Source organism: Crocuta crocuta, unplaced genomic scaffold, assembly GCF_008692635.1.
Source record: "Crocuta crocuta isolate KB4526 unplaced genomic scaffold, BGI_CrCroc_1.0 scaffold36, whole genome shotgun sequence".
In the NCBI taxonomy this organism is placed as follows: Eukaryota; Metazoa; Chordata; class Mammalia; order Carnivora; family Hyaenidae; genus Crocuta; species Crocuta crocuta.
Window position 1 is genome coordinate 7,682,564 of NW_027532203.1, and position 15,847 is coordinate 7,698,410.

The 15,847-nt window shown below is 48.7% G+C and overlaps 1 protein-coding gene across 8 annotated transcripts in view; it reads right to left on the reverse strand.

Moving 5' to 3' along the window:
- Positions 1-11,531, reverse strand: part of ZNF532 (zinc finger protein 532) — a 103,729-nt gene extending 92,198 nt beyond the window's left edge. For 4 of the 8 annotated variants that reach the window (XM_077777725.1, XM_077777723.1, XM_077777724.1 and 1 more), the window contains exons 1-2: positions 10,767-11,531; positions 10,572-10,682 (exon numbers count right to left, since the gene is read on the reverse strand). The gene's annotated coding sequence lies outside the window, so the exon portion shown is untranslated. Of the gene's footprint in view, positions 1-3,096; positions 3,268-10,571; positions 10,683-10,766 lie in introns of all 8 variants that reach the window. The other 4 variants (XM_077777719.1, XM_077777717.1, XM_077777721.1 and 1 more) reach the window with 4 other exon arrangements.
- Positions 11,532-15,847: the final 4,316 nt, after the last annotated feature.

Genomic DNA, 15,847 nt, shown 5'->3' on the forward strand with positions numbered 1-15,847 from the left:
CCCCTCGGGGATGCTTCACAAGCCCAGTGAAAACGATCACCCATGTAGGGTTAAGGGGAACCCTGCCCTCCGAGCCACAGTTGATTAGACCGGGACCAGCCAGATGGTGGCCTTGAGAACCAGAAGTGGGACTGAGGAACACAGGTGATGTTCCTAGTAGTCTAGAGAAGGACGTGGAAACACAGGGCCTGCGGGACAGCCACCCTTGCCAAGCGCTCCAGAAAGAGTATGCCGTTCTCCTGAGGGAGAGGTGCAAAGAGACAGGCAAGGACGGGTGGCCCTGGAAAGGACTCAGTAAACTTCCCGCAAGAGAACACTGGAGTTCGTCCTGGCCCCAGCCACGGCCGTACGATCGGCTCCTCTTCTTACTGCATTACTTTGAAAAGCTAGGTCTTGATCGTGTGTCCCGTGAAGTCACGCACACTGCGAGCAGTCTAGTGTTCTAATGCCTTCCCGTGTGACCCTTACACGTCAGGCACCACTGCTCCTCCCAATCCCTACTCCCCACCTCGGCCCCTGAGCAACAAGGGTCCCCACTCGCCCTGGCACGTGAAGGCTGCCAGGAGAGGCTGGTTCTGACTCCGTTATCCAGGGATCACCGGCAATGGAGGCTCACACTGCCCTCACTCGTTCACCTGTGCACTCACCCCACAATCGTTCCGGGGGCCTCTGCTACGGGCACGCACGTGGTTCCCATCATCGCCCGATCTCTGCCGTCCTTTTACCCACTTGTGCCACAGCCTCGCATTCTGCTCGTTCTTGTCTGTCCACTAGACTTGTGCCCACCCGCCTTCGCTGTCCCTCCTGACCTCCTCCGGGTGTCCATCCACCTAGTCTTTGACTCCTAACTTACCCTGGTGCCTGGTGTGCTCCCGTAAGGCTTCAGACCCCACTGCGCTCGGAACTCACCCCAACTCAGGCGAACCTCCTCGGTTCCAACCCTTCTCCAGGGCTGGCCCCACTCCCCTTCCAGCAATCTCTGACGCCTCGACAGCCACTCGCGGGCCAGGCAGACACTCCCACACCAGGCACAGGATTCCGTACCGAACAGGGGGCTGACAGATCTGGCCGACCGTTAAACATCCTACCCGATGTGCCAGATTCACATATCCTAGAACGCAGGGTCCACAGGCCCAGGGACAAATTAAAATTCAACGAGGAGGTCTGTGAAATGGAGCTTCCTTACAGAGACGTGGGGATGGTAAGTCTCTCATGTAGAGACGTCGCTCCAGCGTTAGCTTATTTAATGAATACGCATCATCCCAAATTTAAAAAACACGCTAGAGTTTTGCACAGTCTCTCAGAGTTCCAACACGTCATACACCGGACTCCTTCCTGAAACTCAGTTTCTTGTTGGACCAAAGACCGAGCCCTTCCCCAAGAACCCCGGACCCAAGGACCCCAGGGTGGCTCTCTCCGTGACGTGCCGGAGAAGCTAGTGGTGCTTGTTAGCCGGTCTTCAACACCCCTGTGTGAGGTGGGCTCACGGTGACCCCCATTCACAAGTGCCCTCGGTTCCCCGTCAGGCGTGGAGGCGGACACCGCGGCGGGCCCACAGCTCCCAGGCCTCACCTCCCACCAGGTGCTGACGCCAGTCTAGATTTAAGGTTTGACAGTTTTCCTCACGAGGACTTAAAACGGATACCCCGGCCACATATCTCAGTACTAAAATTATCCTCTGTTTCATTAGACTACAGGTGCCAAAGGGGTCAAGCTCATCAAGGAGACGTGACGCAGCTGCAGAGGAACAGGAAGAAATGGACCCGGTCAGATTGTGCGTGCGCGGAAATCAGCGTTCGTGCCAGTCTCGGCTCAAACCAGCAAAACCCGGCTCTGGCGTCATCTGCACTCACCGGCATCACATGCAAAGCCACAGGGGGAGCCCCTGCAGAGGCAGGAGGCTTTGGGGAGTCGGATCACTCTGGAAGCAGAGGAAGCAAGTCCGACACCAAGGGGAGCAGTGCAGACCCTTGCTACTCAAAGTGTGGTCCAGGGACCAGCAGATCACCTGCAGGCTCATCAGATATGCAGACTCTTTCCCCACCAGCCCTAGGAATCACTACCGGCATTATCCGACAATGTCCCATGTGATTTACGTGAAAATTTAAGAGTGAGAAATGCTACTGAGACAATAAGGGCCCCCAGGACCAGGCCCAGGACAACGGGCAGGACAAGACACCAGCACCGGGCAGGAGCCGCTATTTGCAAAGGGCAGCGTGATTTCAAAACCAGCTCGTCCCTGGTCCAAATCCACAGTCAGTCACTCACTGGAGGTACCACCAGGGACATTCACTTCACATCTCTTGGATCCCATGGGCGGGGTTAACTATGCTTCACAGGGGACGGTAAGTATCTAGCAGCCAGCACATGATAAACTTGAGATCAACGCTGCCTTTCCATTCGGAAGCAGACCCCCGCCTGGCGTGGCTGTCTAGGTCCTGTAACGCAGAGGGATGAACAAGGAACACCTGGGACAGAAAAGAGGTCCAAGCCAGGAGAGCACAAGTTTCTCTAACAAGGAGACATCACGTCATTCTTACCCTATCTTGTTCAACCAAGAGGGGAACTCAATGTCAATGACTATGAATACTTCAGGGCACCAGAGAAACTGCACTGCTAAATTTATTTAGCTGTCCATCCAACATTCCAGACCAGCCCTGTCCCAACAGGAAAAGAATGAAAGCCACATATATATGTTTAAATCTTCTAGGATTCAGATTTTTTAAAAGGGGAGGGGGGGGGAAGAACTCTTAAGTTAATGCTTTTGATAATTTTAATTTAGTAATGATTTGTATTCAACCAAAAATAGTGTCATTGCAACTTGTAATCAATATAAAAAAGCATTCATGAAATATTTTACATTCCTTCCCTCCCCCCTTTTGTGGAAGTCTTCAAAACCTGGTGTGTCTTCATGCCACACTTACAGCTCACCAGTGAGGCCCAGCCCCCTTCCAAACTCAGTGGCCAGACGTGTCTAGTGCCCCCCATACGGACAGAAAAGTTTTAGACCCTCAAATACGATCCATAGATTCCTTAGAGCCCTCTCCACTCCACCTTCCGTCCCCAGCAAATCCCAGTGTGCAAGGTAATGAATACCTGGCCGTTGCCAAACAAATGTGGGAAGCAACGTGACGTGGGAAAAGACGGAATAGAGGCTGTGGCTAACCCGCTGCGTTTTCACCGTCAGGTTCCATTTGGGTTTTTAGCTCTGGTCAACGTCAATGATGCCAACTAGACTATGGCCAGCATGGACTGGGGTGGATCCGTCTGGAGGCAGAGACAAAGGACCAGCTAATAATTACGAAACTCATCCAACATTTTCCAACGACAAACCAATGTCTGGCCAGGTGGAAACAAGGATGCTATACCTTCCCCCCCAACCCCCCTACCCCCACCTACATGTCACCCACTTTGTTACTTTTTTTTCCCACCCACTTTAAGCCAGACATAGGGCAGCTGTAACTGAAGACCTCAACGGACAAGGCAAGAGATGCTCACTGTGTATTTCCCTGGGCCAAAAAAAAAAAAAAAATCTACTTAAAAACGAAGTAAAAGGTACGAGAGGAGAAAAATACTCTCTAAGATGAGAAAAGAATCTCAGGGCAAAGGCCCTTCCCCTAAACCAGGGACAGTGAGGAGCACAGGACAGCCAAGATTTTAGGGAAGACTTACCACGTGCCCGGCACTCTGCTAAACACTTTATACGCATTTACTCTTCGTAAAGACCTTCAAGAAAAGCATGGCCTAGGATCTAAGGAACTTGCTCAAGGTCCCACGGCCAATCGGTGGCAGAAGGCAGACTTACATCATCGAGGGAAGGGCAGACAGGTGTGCGTCACTGAGAGGGAGGCAAAGGCAACCGGAAATCTCCATGCACTGAGCCCCCATGTTTAACCAGACCACTAGGCATGATCGATCACTTCTCCAACCGGAGACCTCCAACTACCTCTCCCATTCTTGCTATGTTAAATCAGCCACACAGCTGAAGACCAGCTTCCCAAGGAGCCCCTGGGTGGCTCACGTGACGTACGAACTGTAAATATGAGCTCGCTCTGACACCACTAAACACATAATAAACCCTGGAAGGCAGAGGGACAGTAATGACGCAACCTGTCTTATACCAGGAGGCCGGAGCGCTGGGTTCCAGTTCTCCCCCCTGACCCCCCCCCCGCCATTGGGGCCCACTGTAGAAAACGAGGAGGCAAGTATAAATATTTGAAGTATTACTAGCTAAGGGATCTTCAAGAAAAGCCAAAAAAACCAAAACGGAACTAAAAAAACACACATAGGGCTCTGAATTTTCTAACCTGGTAAGTTTTTCAACAGCCTAATTACGATTCAGTCCCTAGAAAGAACTTGTCCTTCACAAACAAATGATCAGAATCAATACCCATTACGAGACCAATGAGTCAGCCTCCGGAAAGCAAGTCTGTGTCCCAAAAAGAAGAGGCTGGGCTAAGAAAACATTCACGAACTACAACACCTTGATTTTTATCTCCAGGCCTCTATACGCCCTGCAAGATGTCTGGAATCTCTAACTACATCAAGTCGTACGAATACGGACCGGAAATAATACAAAAACTGCACTTTTAGGCCCTAACGACCACCAAGTACAGGCTACTTAGTAGGGAATGCTTGGAACAGCTAACAAGGCCACTTTGAGTTTGTCGAAAATTACTTATTTCAGTCTCTAGATTTAGATCACGTAGGATTTGCTCTCCCTCTCATTCTAAAAGAGGAAAAAGTCAGAACTTCCTGTCTGCAGAAGATGGTTCAAAGAATTCTTTTAACCAACTATGTTTATCTGTTACTGAAACCAAAGATTCTTCTCAGCGCGACTTTCCATTCAAGTTCATCCTTTTCAAAGAATAGAACAAAAACAAAAACATCTCTCTTCCTTCTCCCTTCCAATGTGTATCCTCACCCCATAGTGCCCAGTAAGAACACAATCTCTTCAGCCCGCTATTTCCCACACCATCTCGGGGGTACAGTCGCCTCTCCCCATGATGAATGAAGTCAGGAAAACAGGGCTAATTACCAAGGAGACTCGCATTCCCATTATGGAGTCTTGCCTCGGCCGGCATCAACTGCCACCTCTAACCTGAACCTTATCAGTGCCTTGACTGTCTAACGCCCACCTGTGCCCTCTCTCAGGCTCCTCCTCCTAGCTTCCACACCCCTAAACACCTTCCGTGGGCTCCTCATGCCCACCAATTCTGCTCCCCCAAAGCCAAACAGCCTAGTGGCGAGCAGCAGGCTTCAAATTCTGTCTCTGCTCTCATTTATGACCCAGCAGGCCTCAGCCAGGGTCTTGGGGTCACTTTCCCACCTGTGCACGGTGGGGGGGAGAAGGACACAGCTCATCCCCGTGTTTCAGCACTACAGGAGGTAACCAACGGAAAGAATCACCAGACGGACGGCAGGGTCCGCAGGTGTCAGCCACCAATACTACCTTCTGCCTCTCCAGAAATGTCTTACCCTCCAGTTTTCCAGAGCGTGCATCTTCAGTTCTTCAGCCCCACCTTCTTTAAGGCTTTAACTATGTAAACCATCACCTTACGGAACCCCAGCCTCCACTTTTTTTCCCATCTTTCTTCGTCTATCATCTCTGTTCTACGCCAATTCCTCTCGGTAAAGACCTCCAACCCAAACAGAGCCAGGCAGCCAAGGCCACTTCCATGGACAACCCAACCCAAACTTGAACTCCCAGCATCGCATCCACCCGCCAAGTGCATTCTGCCTTTTGAATGCAGGATCTCAGACAAAACCCCCCAGCAGCAAGTCGCCCCAAGGAGCAAACGTGGCGCTCTCCTCTGCTCCTCCCGCTCCACCACCCCCACTTCTAGTAAGGGGCGCACCCCTACCCCACCCACCACCGCTCCATCCCAATGAGGCCTCGGATCAAAACCTCCTCTCCTAGATCTGCTGCAGTGTTCCCTCCTTAGGGACCACCACGTCCCACTTAGATACTGCCTTGGGACCTCTGTCATTACAAGTAAGGCTTTCTGCGTACACTGCCTACACAGGGAAGTCCCCACGCAAATGGACCATGTGGAATGACCTGCGGGAGTCGGGCCCCTGACTGCCTCCTAATTTCAACTCCTACTCTCCCACACCCACCCCTACTCTCCCATTCCCCGCTCACAACACCAGGCTCGCTCAGCGCCTTTCCATAGGCTGTTCCACCGGACTCTCATGCTGTTCCCCCAGTCTCTGCCTCCTGCACCTACTCACTCGTCTTTCACGGTTCGGCACAGAAGCCACCTCCTCAAGGGCCGTCCCTCTCCACGCGGGGCATTAGGCGGCTCATTCACATTCCTACCCTAGGATCCGTAGGCTACCGCCCACTAGAGTGTTCTCTCCGGATTCCTTTCCCCTCGGTGCTCCCAGTGCCTAGCTCAACATCTGGTGCTCAGTAAACATTCGGCAGCTGTAAAACGGAGGAAATAATCCCCAAATTAACATCACTTCCCACCTCTCGGGCTCTCCTCTGCCTACAGCACCACAGCCTTGGTCCGTGCGTTCTGCCCAACCCTGAACGCTATTTTATCCTACAAAAAATTTTTTAAAAATGTGGGGGCACCTGGGTAGCTCAGTTTAGGCTGAGCTTCCGACTTCCGTTCAGGTCATGATCTCACAGTTCATGAGTTCGAGCCCCACATCAGGCTCCTCATGGACGGTGTGGAACCTGCTTGGGATTCTCTCTCTCTGCCCTCTTCCTGCCTCTCTCTCAAAATAAATAAAAATTTTTAGAAAAAAAAGAATCTCCCTACTTCATCACCCAGATCTTAAATATTTTCACTTCCTTAAAAGGCATAAAAGCTCAATAATAACTATTAAAGTTATTTCAGATTTCAGCAAAGGTCTCTGGTACCACGTTCCAAAATTCTGAGTGTTACTGTTTGGTGTCTCACTGAACCTGAAGACAAACGTAAAGATTAAAACTGCCAAACGCTACTGAAGAGATTAAAAAAATAATTCCTGTAGGAAATAAAGGATATTTTACCACTCACGGTTTTTTGTTTCCACTTTTGGCTAATTCCAATTAGTTCTGGGTTATAAAGCATGTCATCCCGTTAGTGAGTGGTCTATTATCATAATCATCTCTCGTGTGTCTTCAGATAATGCTCGCTGCCATCTCTTACTTGGGAAGTCTCAACTGCAGCTAACGAGGCCAGACCTCTCTCAGGAGCAACGCAGAAGTGCTGAGTGTATTTTTGTTCAAACTTCTAATTCTCAAGTACTTACCGTAGGACCCCGCTGTCCCACTCCCCGTAAGTATTTAGGGAAGAGACATAAAAATGTACGTTCAGACGAAAGCCTACATGCAAAGGTTTACAGCAGCTCTCTTCCCAAGCACCCACAAGTGGAAATAACCCTAAGGTCCTCCAGCCAGGGGATGGATCAGCTGTGACAGGTCCACAGAGTGGTGTACAAGTTGGCAAGAGAAAAGCAGCAAGAATGGGTATCCGCGATGGCATGGGTAAATCTCAAATGCCCTTCGCTAAGCGAACGAAGCCAGAACAAATCAGCGGCGTCAGGGGTTGGGGTGGGAAGAACGGGGTTACCAACAGTCAGCAGGAGGAAAGTTTTGGGACTGACGGACCCCTTCCCTGTGGTGGCAGATACACAGCGCTACGTACGCTTGTCAAAACCCATAAAACTAAACCCAGCAGAGTACCTTTCGCTGTATGTGAATTTAAAAGTTAAGAAAAGTTAGCCATTTGACCATGACTTGGTTAAAGATTACATATAATCAACACAAAGGTGTAGATTTCCTTAACGTTTCATTCCCTCAATGGATGTGGTTACTGTATTGTACTGATTAGGAAGAGATGTCCGCGGAAGGAGGGGGGAGCAGCCCCACATCTTCCCCAGATGCTTTCCGTTTCCCTTGTGTTGGCAACTGTCCTGAGGTCCCATATCAGGGCACCCTCTGCTCCAGCTGCGAACGGCTAGATGGGGAGTTCTAGCAAGGCTAGGAGGAAGGTTATTCAAAACCAACAGAAGACAGACCCAAGAATGCATTTCGAGGGGAGAAATCAAGGAGGACAGGAGACACAAAATCCGAAAATTCCACCTCCTCCTGGTCAAGGGCGTGCACAGAAAATTCCACGTCCAGGCTGGCTCCCTGCCTCCCATAACCCCTTTTTTTAAAAAGGAGTCAAAGCGCATGGGGCCACGGAATCTCTTTGCTCACAAGGAGAGGTGAAAGAGAGGAGAGAAGCCAGCCTCTTCTCCTGGACCAGGACTCTGAGAGCCCTAGAAGCCGCCACTCCAGGGTTTCTTAACATAGAACAAATCATTCTAGGGAGGCAAATGATAAAAACAAAGGTTCGACCACCCTGTGCCACTTCCTTTCCAGTGTCCCCTCATCAGCCAAACCCACACATCCCATCTCCAGAGAGGGATGGCCATCTTGTCAACCCTGGAGACTGCTGCAGGCCATCCCAACCAGGCTCCAGGTGTGGCTGCCTGCTTGGCGACAGAGGCGGCCGGGACACAGGCCCGGCCCCAGCGTGGGCGCCGCCCTGTTCCCTCCTGGCTCTTCCAAGGGACCGCTGCTTTGCTCCTTCTCCTTCCCTGCACTCACATTCACATTCCCCAGCCCAGAAACCTCTCTGCGCCTCTCGGAGACCTGGGCCTGCTACATTGTTCTTCCCCAGCAAGAGATCGCCACCTGAGCCAGCCCTCAGTCCACAGATGAGCCCCCGACTGCTGGCCTGGAGAACCAGCTCTCCAGGCTTAAACAGCACCTGCAGCTGGGAAGACGGGCCTAAATGCAAAACAAATGCGCATTTTCCAGGAGCCTTGGGGGGGGGAGGGGGCGCGGAGGAGGAGTAACAAAGCTAAAAACCAGAGAGTAAACCAGAACGTTCTGTGACAGGCAGTGCCTTCCAAAAAGGGCTCTTCAACCTACTGTCCAGAAACAGCCACTGCGAGGGGATGGCCGTCCAAGTGAAATAAAAATCACGGCCTTCCGAAAGACAGGAGCGAAGGGCTCCATTAGAAAACAGCTGACTGTATTAAGCTAATGAAGGTTTATCACATTAGCCATCTGAGTTTTAGTTGGCACCAGAAAGGCAGGAACAGATCACGCAACGTGGGTCACGATCTGCTTCGCAAGCAGATTTCCACCCCACTCACACACAGAACCTCTCTGGCAGTCGAAACCGGTGTTGAGCTGAAAACCAATTTTAGCACCGTGATTTGTGAAGAATTTTAGCTACTGACTGGTACCCCAGCCCGAGATTACATGGATCTTTATTAAACACTACACCACGCACCCTGAGCTAACCATGCCCTCGTTTCCTCCCTTTCACCAGTTTTCTCACACCCAAGAGGCTTCTGCGATCACATGAAAAAATTCTTAACAATAAGGAACCCTTGCGTACTTGACACCCTTCGCTGCAGGGAGTCTGCCCACCCATCCGCTGCCAGCACACAGCTTCCCATCTTCTGAGATCCTGGGCATTTCTGAAAAGTCTCTCTTCTGCTGAAATGGGAGAGGCACAGCATCGCCTCTTGAAAGTAGGGGTGAAATTTCTTTCCAAGCCTGTCTTCCGCGGGCGCCTCTGGACTGTACTTCTCCCAAAGCAGCAGACAGAACTACTCCTCTATCGGCTGTTGAGATCCTACTGGAGAGCATTCTGGAGCTGCTGGCTTCCTGTGTGGGGAAGCTGCAGTCTTTTTGCAAGGAACCCCAAGGCAGTGTTGCCCTGTAAACGCTCACTGCCTCACTGCCTTTGTTCGTTCTGCTGCCCTCGTTGCTGCTTTCTCTTCTCTGCTACTCTCCAGCCTCTGGGTTTGGGGGTGCATTAAAATGCCAGCTCGATTCTGACTGCAAGCTCTTTAGGCATCCGACATTTTCTACCAGCCACTGCTGTAAAGCGTGGAGTTAACAGGCATGTTTTCACAGACGAAGCCACACTAGCCGGTTTCCTCCTGGTACTGAATTAGCATTCCGCATTAAAATGTATGCCACAAATAATCCAATGGCAAACTCACCGTCAACAGCCCCCAAAATCAATAAAAGCCATTCCACCACTTGACTCGGGAGTGAAAAACCTTTCAGGTTAACACAGAGCGCAAGGGAAAAGGAAGGTGATGAATAAAAAAAAGGCAAAGCTACCTTCAGACTCCTCAAATCCTAAAAAGGAGGCTAGGCTGCCTCGATTTGGCCAAGTCCTTCCTTTTTTCTTTTTCTTTCTTTTTCTTTTTTTTTTTTTTTTGTCATCGACGGGGATAATGCTGTGTGTGTGCTGCTTCGGTCTTATGCAAAACAGTGCATTCGCCACAAGGCCCTGAAGCCTACCATTCTCTTAAAACTTGCCCCTTTCCAGGCCTGCCTCTTCCAAAGGACTACCCACATGCCAGTTAATGAAGTCGTTCTGATTTGGTCTGGATAGCTATACCACCCTAGAGCCCCTTACCCTTGGATAACATTAAGAGTATTTCTTCTCCACTCTGAAACCCAAAATTCTCTCCAGGGTACCACTCCACTGGCAGTCTGCCTCGGAATGGATCTTCAAATAAACACGGAAATTCATGCTCAAAATATCATATCTCACCTTGTGAACCTTGACCTTTTGGAAAAGACTTTGGCCCAGTGTTCAGTTACTGTCACACGGTTGCATTCTCTGCAAATATGAAAGGGTTAAAAGCAGCCCCAGTCAACAGGCCTACAAGGAAAAAAAAGACAGCATGTATGCCTCACAGCATCACTGGAACGCATTTCTGCTCATTTCCTAGAACAATATTGTTACCTTTTGGCCTTCATAATAGTCAGAAGTACCCCCAACACCCTTCAGTAGCTTCTAAAAGGAAAAGCACAAAACAGAACATTCCCTGCAAGAGAAAGAAAAAAAAAGGCATGCAAAGTAGCATTCTCCAGCAACAAACAAACTCCCATTACAAACCCATCAGTTCATTTTGGTTTTGTTTTGTTAAAAACACAGAGAAAGAAAGAGAGAGAGAGAGAGAGAGACTGCATACACCAAGTGTCCCCACCCTAGCAAGGCACATTTTTTCTTTAATAAGGGCCATAAATCTCAGCTCCTTGTCCATCCCCTAAGCAAAAGAAAAAGGCAGGAAAAGCCCAAGTAATCTCAGACCTTGCAAACCTGCACCTTTTTCCCCATCTTCTCTACACAGAACCTTTCAGGGCTCCATTAGCCACGTACCAGTGCTGTGTGGTGTCTAAGTGTGCATTCACATACTGTGTTGGGGTGGTACCTTCCTGCAAGGTCCTCTGCTTTTGGCTGCCATGAAGGGAGGAAGCTGCTATCCCACTGTAGTAGCTCAGTGACTGCATTGTGTTCAGGAGCTGATCTGCCTCAAACCAGTTTCAGCCGGTTCTGGTCACCCTACATAAAAAAGCTATGGCAACCCTCCCTGAGTTGCCAACAAGTCCCTGAAAATCATCAGCTCGGAGGGGACCTCGCTGGGGGTTGCTGCTCCCTTTCAGGTCTTGGTGAGGAGGGGAAGGTCATCGTGTGGCCCCCCGCCGCCGCACAAGCACACAGCCTTGGAAATGCTCGGCTCCCCGGCACCCCCAGAGCCCCTCGGGGCCCCATCNTCCTTCCCCCACTTACCTCCCACAACCTGGCTCACATCTTTGTGTACCTGTGTGTCAGTGTGTGTTCTCTGTGTGGGTGGCTGACAAAGAGCCCCCAAGAAAGCAATCTATGTGTGTCTGCTCACACTGGAAGCGTCGGCTGCAGGAGCGGCCTCGGCCTCCCAGCAGAGCAGTGCTGGCTTGGTGGNGCCGCAACTTACTCGAGTGGAAGGAAGCAAGGCCTCGCCAAAGATGGTTGAAAAAGACCGTGAGCCTCTACCCGGGATCTTGACGCCAAGGTGGTGTTTTGTTCTCCTCGCAATGGTGGCAAATAAGTAAGAAGAGAGCACGCTATCTTCGGAGAAATTAAATCGGAGATTCTCCCTGGAGGTGGAAAAAGGGGCTCTCCTCTGTCTAGTTAGTGGTTTGGAGCCCTTTTCGCCTTAAACTGAGCCACAAAAGAATGGAAGACACCCCCTGGGGTGGGGAGAAAGCCCTGGTGTAAAAGGCACACGTTTTGCTTTCAGAGAAAAAAGCCACTGGGGCCAGATTGAAACATGGCATGTTCGGTTCTTGTAGGATTCCCCCCCCCCCAAATGGGGGAACGATATTGAGTAAACACGATGCAATAGGTAGGTCTTTAAATTCAAGAAGGGAGACGGTGTACAAATATAGCAAGCACGTAGAGTACATACAGCAGGTGGTCATAGCCTACAGAACGCAAAAAAGATACATGTACAAACCCCGTACAGACCACAGAGCTGTGCATCATCGTTAATGCAAACGAGAAGGACACAATATATTCCCAGCAGACGAGGTATGCTATTTTATCCAGCCCTGGGTCCTGGGTCCTACCTCTTTCACAGACGTGGGCTCAATTGGAAGGGTTTTTCTTGTTGTTTTTTTAAAGGAGAGAGAAACCCCATGTTCACCTAATTGTGCTGACCCAGGAACCAGGACAAAATGGAAGGATCTGAAAACGTGTCACCACAAGCTCTTTAAAAAGGCTCACTTGCGTGTGATCGGCCGCACTCTAAACATAAGCAATATCACTCCAGTAGCGGTGAAGACCCAGCCTGGGAAGCTGTTTCGGTGCTTTTTCTTTTAAATTAGGTTAATTGGTTGATATTTGCAAAGTAGGCAGAAAAGTTGGTGGTGGGTTTTGTCGTTGCTTGTTTTTTCTGTAAATCTCAGGATGCCTCTGCATTAACTTCCATTGAGGAAGCCATTGTTCTCCATTACGGAGACACTGTGATGTAAATTGGAAGGAGCATTTTTGCCATTTAAGACTTTTCATGTAAATGAACCGCATGATTATCTCACGGAAGAGTCGCTGGTCTTTCATTTCAAACAGCAAATTGTTTGTGGAGTTGCACAGAAATTGGCGCACGTATTTACACGTGGCTTGAAAGACCTAATGCAATCTGCAAATTTTGTCACATTTGTCAGTGTTACGGGATGATGAAACCGAAACACTCATCTTCTTTTAGCCTGAAAACGATGCCAGTGTTCTGTGGGTTGGGTTTCAACTTTACCTGGGCTTGATTTCATTTGAAAGGAGACCTTTTTTCTTCACCCAAAGGTGGGCCTTTATTAGTATGCATGTAAAAACATTCCATGCATTGAAAAGTATACAAGGACTCACTTATCTGAAATCTTGATACGCTACACCCCCTTACGATATATGAAATTGCATAATACGCACATCCAAGTGAATTGGGTTCCCTAGATTTGGAACCTTTGTTTACTTAAAACACTCTCTTGCCCCTCCCCCATTCCCTCTCTTAAAAGCGGAGAAAGCACAGCTCAGCAGTGTTCGAATGGTTTACAAGAATTGTGTTACCAACACCGAAGTCCGGACTTCTTATTTTGATCATAAAGAATCTTCACTTGTACAACTGCCTCGTGGCTTCATAATGCCAAATACTCTGTGAGCAGAGCTTTTTCCAAAGCCCAGTGTCTCGGTCAAACTCGCTGGAGGAAATGAGTTTGAAAGCACAATTCATCATTTGCACAAACGGCAACAGATAACATTGCATCTGCTTTCAAAAACCATAAACAGCCAAACACAAAAAATAAAAAATGAGTTTCCTGCAAATGAGCTGAGTTCTATTTTTACAGAGAGGATTTCAGAGAAACCCTTTTGCCAGGTGGACCAATAGTTAAAAGCAAGGCACCCATCCCGGCCCATGCTATGAAATTGTTGAAATTCACAGCAGGGGGAAAAAAATCTTTGTAGTGTGAGTTTTTTAAAAATGACACTACCCTCTTCCAAACCATCAACACAAAGGTTCATTCTGTTATTCTCCGTAAGTAAGGCTATCTTGGGCACCATTCTGCTTTGCACAACGCTTTAGAAGAAGCAACTGGACTGCACGAATGAAATAAACTATTATTTGAGTACTGCAGATAAGAAAGAACAAAGGAACCATATTATTCTTATGCCAAATAGAAACTAAAGGAATTCCAACTCCTTTGGGATTTTGTTAGTTGCTGTTTTTATTGCTAACTCTCAACGCCTTAGCTTTTCCTCCAATCAGTCTATTGCAGAATCCCAGCTTTTTTTTTCCTTTTAATCCTTTTGTGGTTTGAAACCGGCTTTGCAAGGGCATATAGATATCAGTCTGCACATAATACTTTACCTCCAAATTCCACTATGAATTCGGAAATTCCTTTGTTCGACAGAGCACACAAGAGGTGTGTTCCTTGAGGATGAAGAGACAAAAAAAAAAAGAAGAAGAAAAACCTCTTCTTTATCTCACCATCAAAAGGCCTCGCAGACTGCTCCTAAACCGACAGTCTCCTGACCTGAGCTACGCATTTTTTTAGCTCACAACTAAGGTAGGCCTGGGTGATTATAGTTTAATACGTTAAATTTGCTGGTGTGTTTTTAGAGGAATGATCACACTATTCCACACTAGCATGATCATTTCAAGATCGTAGCTGAGTGGCCAGCAGAAAGTCATCTTTTTAACATCAAAATATTGATAGAATTGGGATTTTTTTGTGTGTGTTTTCCAAAAGCATACCCTTGAAAGAAACCATAATCAGATTTAAATTATTATTCGCCTACCAGAAAAAGACTGAGGGGAGGTCTGGGAAAGGATTCCCCTTATCCTTTGTTAGTGATTTTATAAATAGATTTTCTGTAGCAAAGCCGCTTCCCCTTTTCTTGACCCTTAGTTTGGAAATGCCTTCCACTCAGACCCGAATGGGGAGGAAGAGGGAGGAAGAAGATGTCTGTCTGTTAAAGGATAACGGAAGCATATTAAAATTTTTAAGAGTTTATTTGAGCAAAAATCGATTCAAATTGGGCAGTGCCAAACCGGAAGTGGTTCGAAGGGCTCCGCCCACAAAAGCCCAGAGAAAGACAGAGACGGTGCAGAAACAAAGAAAGGAAATTATTTGATTGGCTACAGCTTAAAGCCCAATTGGCTGTTGGCGACTGGTTGTCCTTAGCTTTTGCATTGTGTCACCTTGAGGTATTTACAGGCCAAGATTTGGGTTTGCTGACGATGGGTTGGCCGCCATAATATTGGAGCCAGCTCAGTAATGGACTCCCTGTTTCATTAACGTAACAGTCCAAAGTTGGCCATGTGTAGGAGGCCCCTAGATATCTGAACGACTTCCTGAGTCCTGGCTCCTAGATAGAAGCCCTGATGTTTTTCTCCTGCTGTCGCTGTAGGCCTAAATCCTGGAAAGCCAGCTTTGCCCAAGGAAAGAGAAGGGGAAAGTGTTGTCTTTTGAATTCTAGAGAATCAAAGAAGAGCCAGAGGCGTGGAGTTTGGCACAACAGCAAAGACTCCTCTTCAGGAACAGTGGGCCAAAGGGCAAGGCCTGTGGAGAATTTTGTAAGATTTCCCAACCCTTAAAACTTTTACCTTATGTCTCAGGTTCTTTGAAAGGGACTGGTATTTGGACTTGTTTTCACTGTCTAAGCCCAAGAGAAGGGAGGGAAGGCTGAATGGTGTCTGAGAAAAGCAATAGCGATCACGGTTCATCTTTTAAGAAGGGAAGGCAGGAAATAGGCACTCCGTTCCGACAGAGAAGAATTGGTCCCCTGCAGTACAGAGGCTGCCTGGACACCGTGTATCTGAATCTTCCCTCCTTGCTTCTGCCCCCACCACCCCCACCATCCCCACCAGTTAGCACAGCGCCTTGTACATCCCACAGCTGAGGGTAACTCCTCCCTGGGATGCCTGGCTGGCTCAGTCAGTAGAGCATGCAACTCTTGATCTCAGGGTTGGGAGTTTGAGCCCCATGTTGGGCATAGAGGAAAGGAAGGAGGGA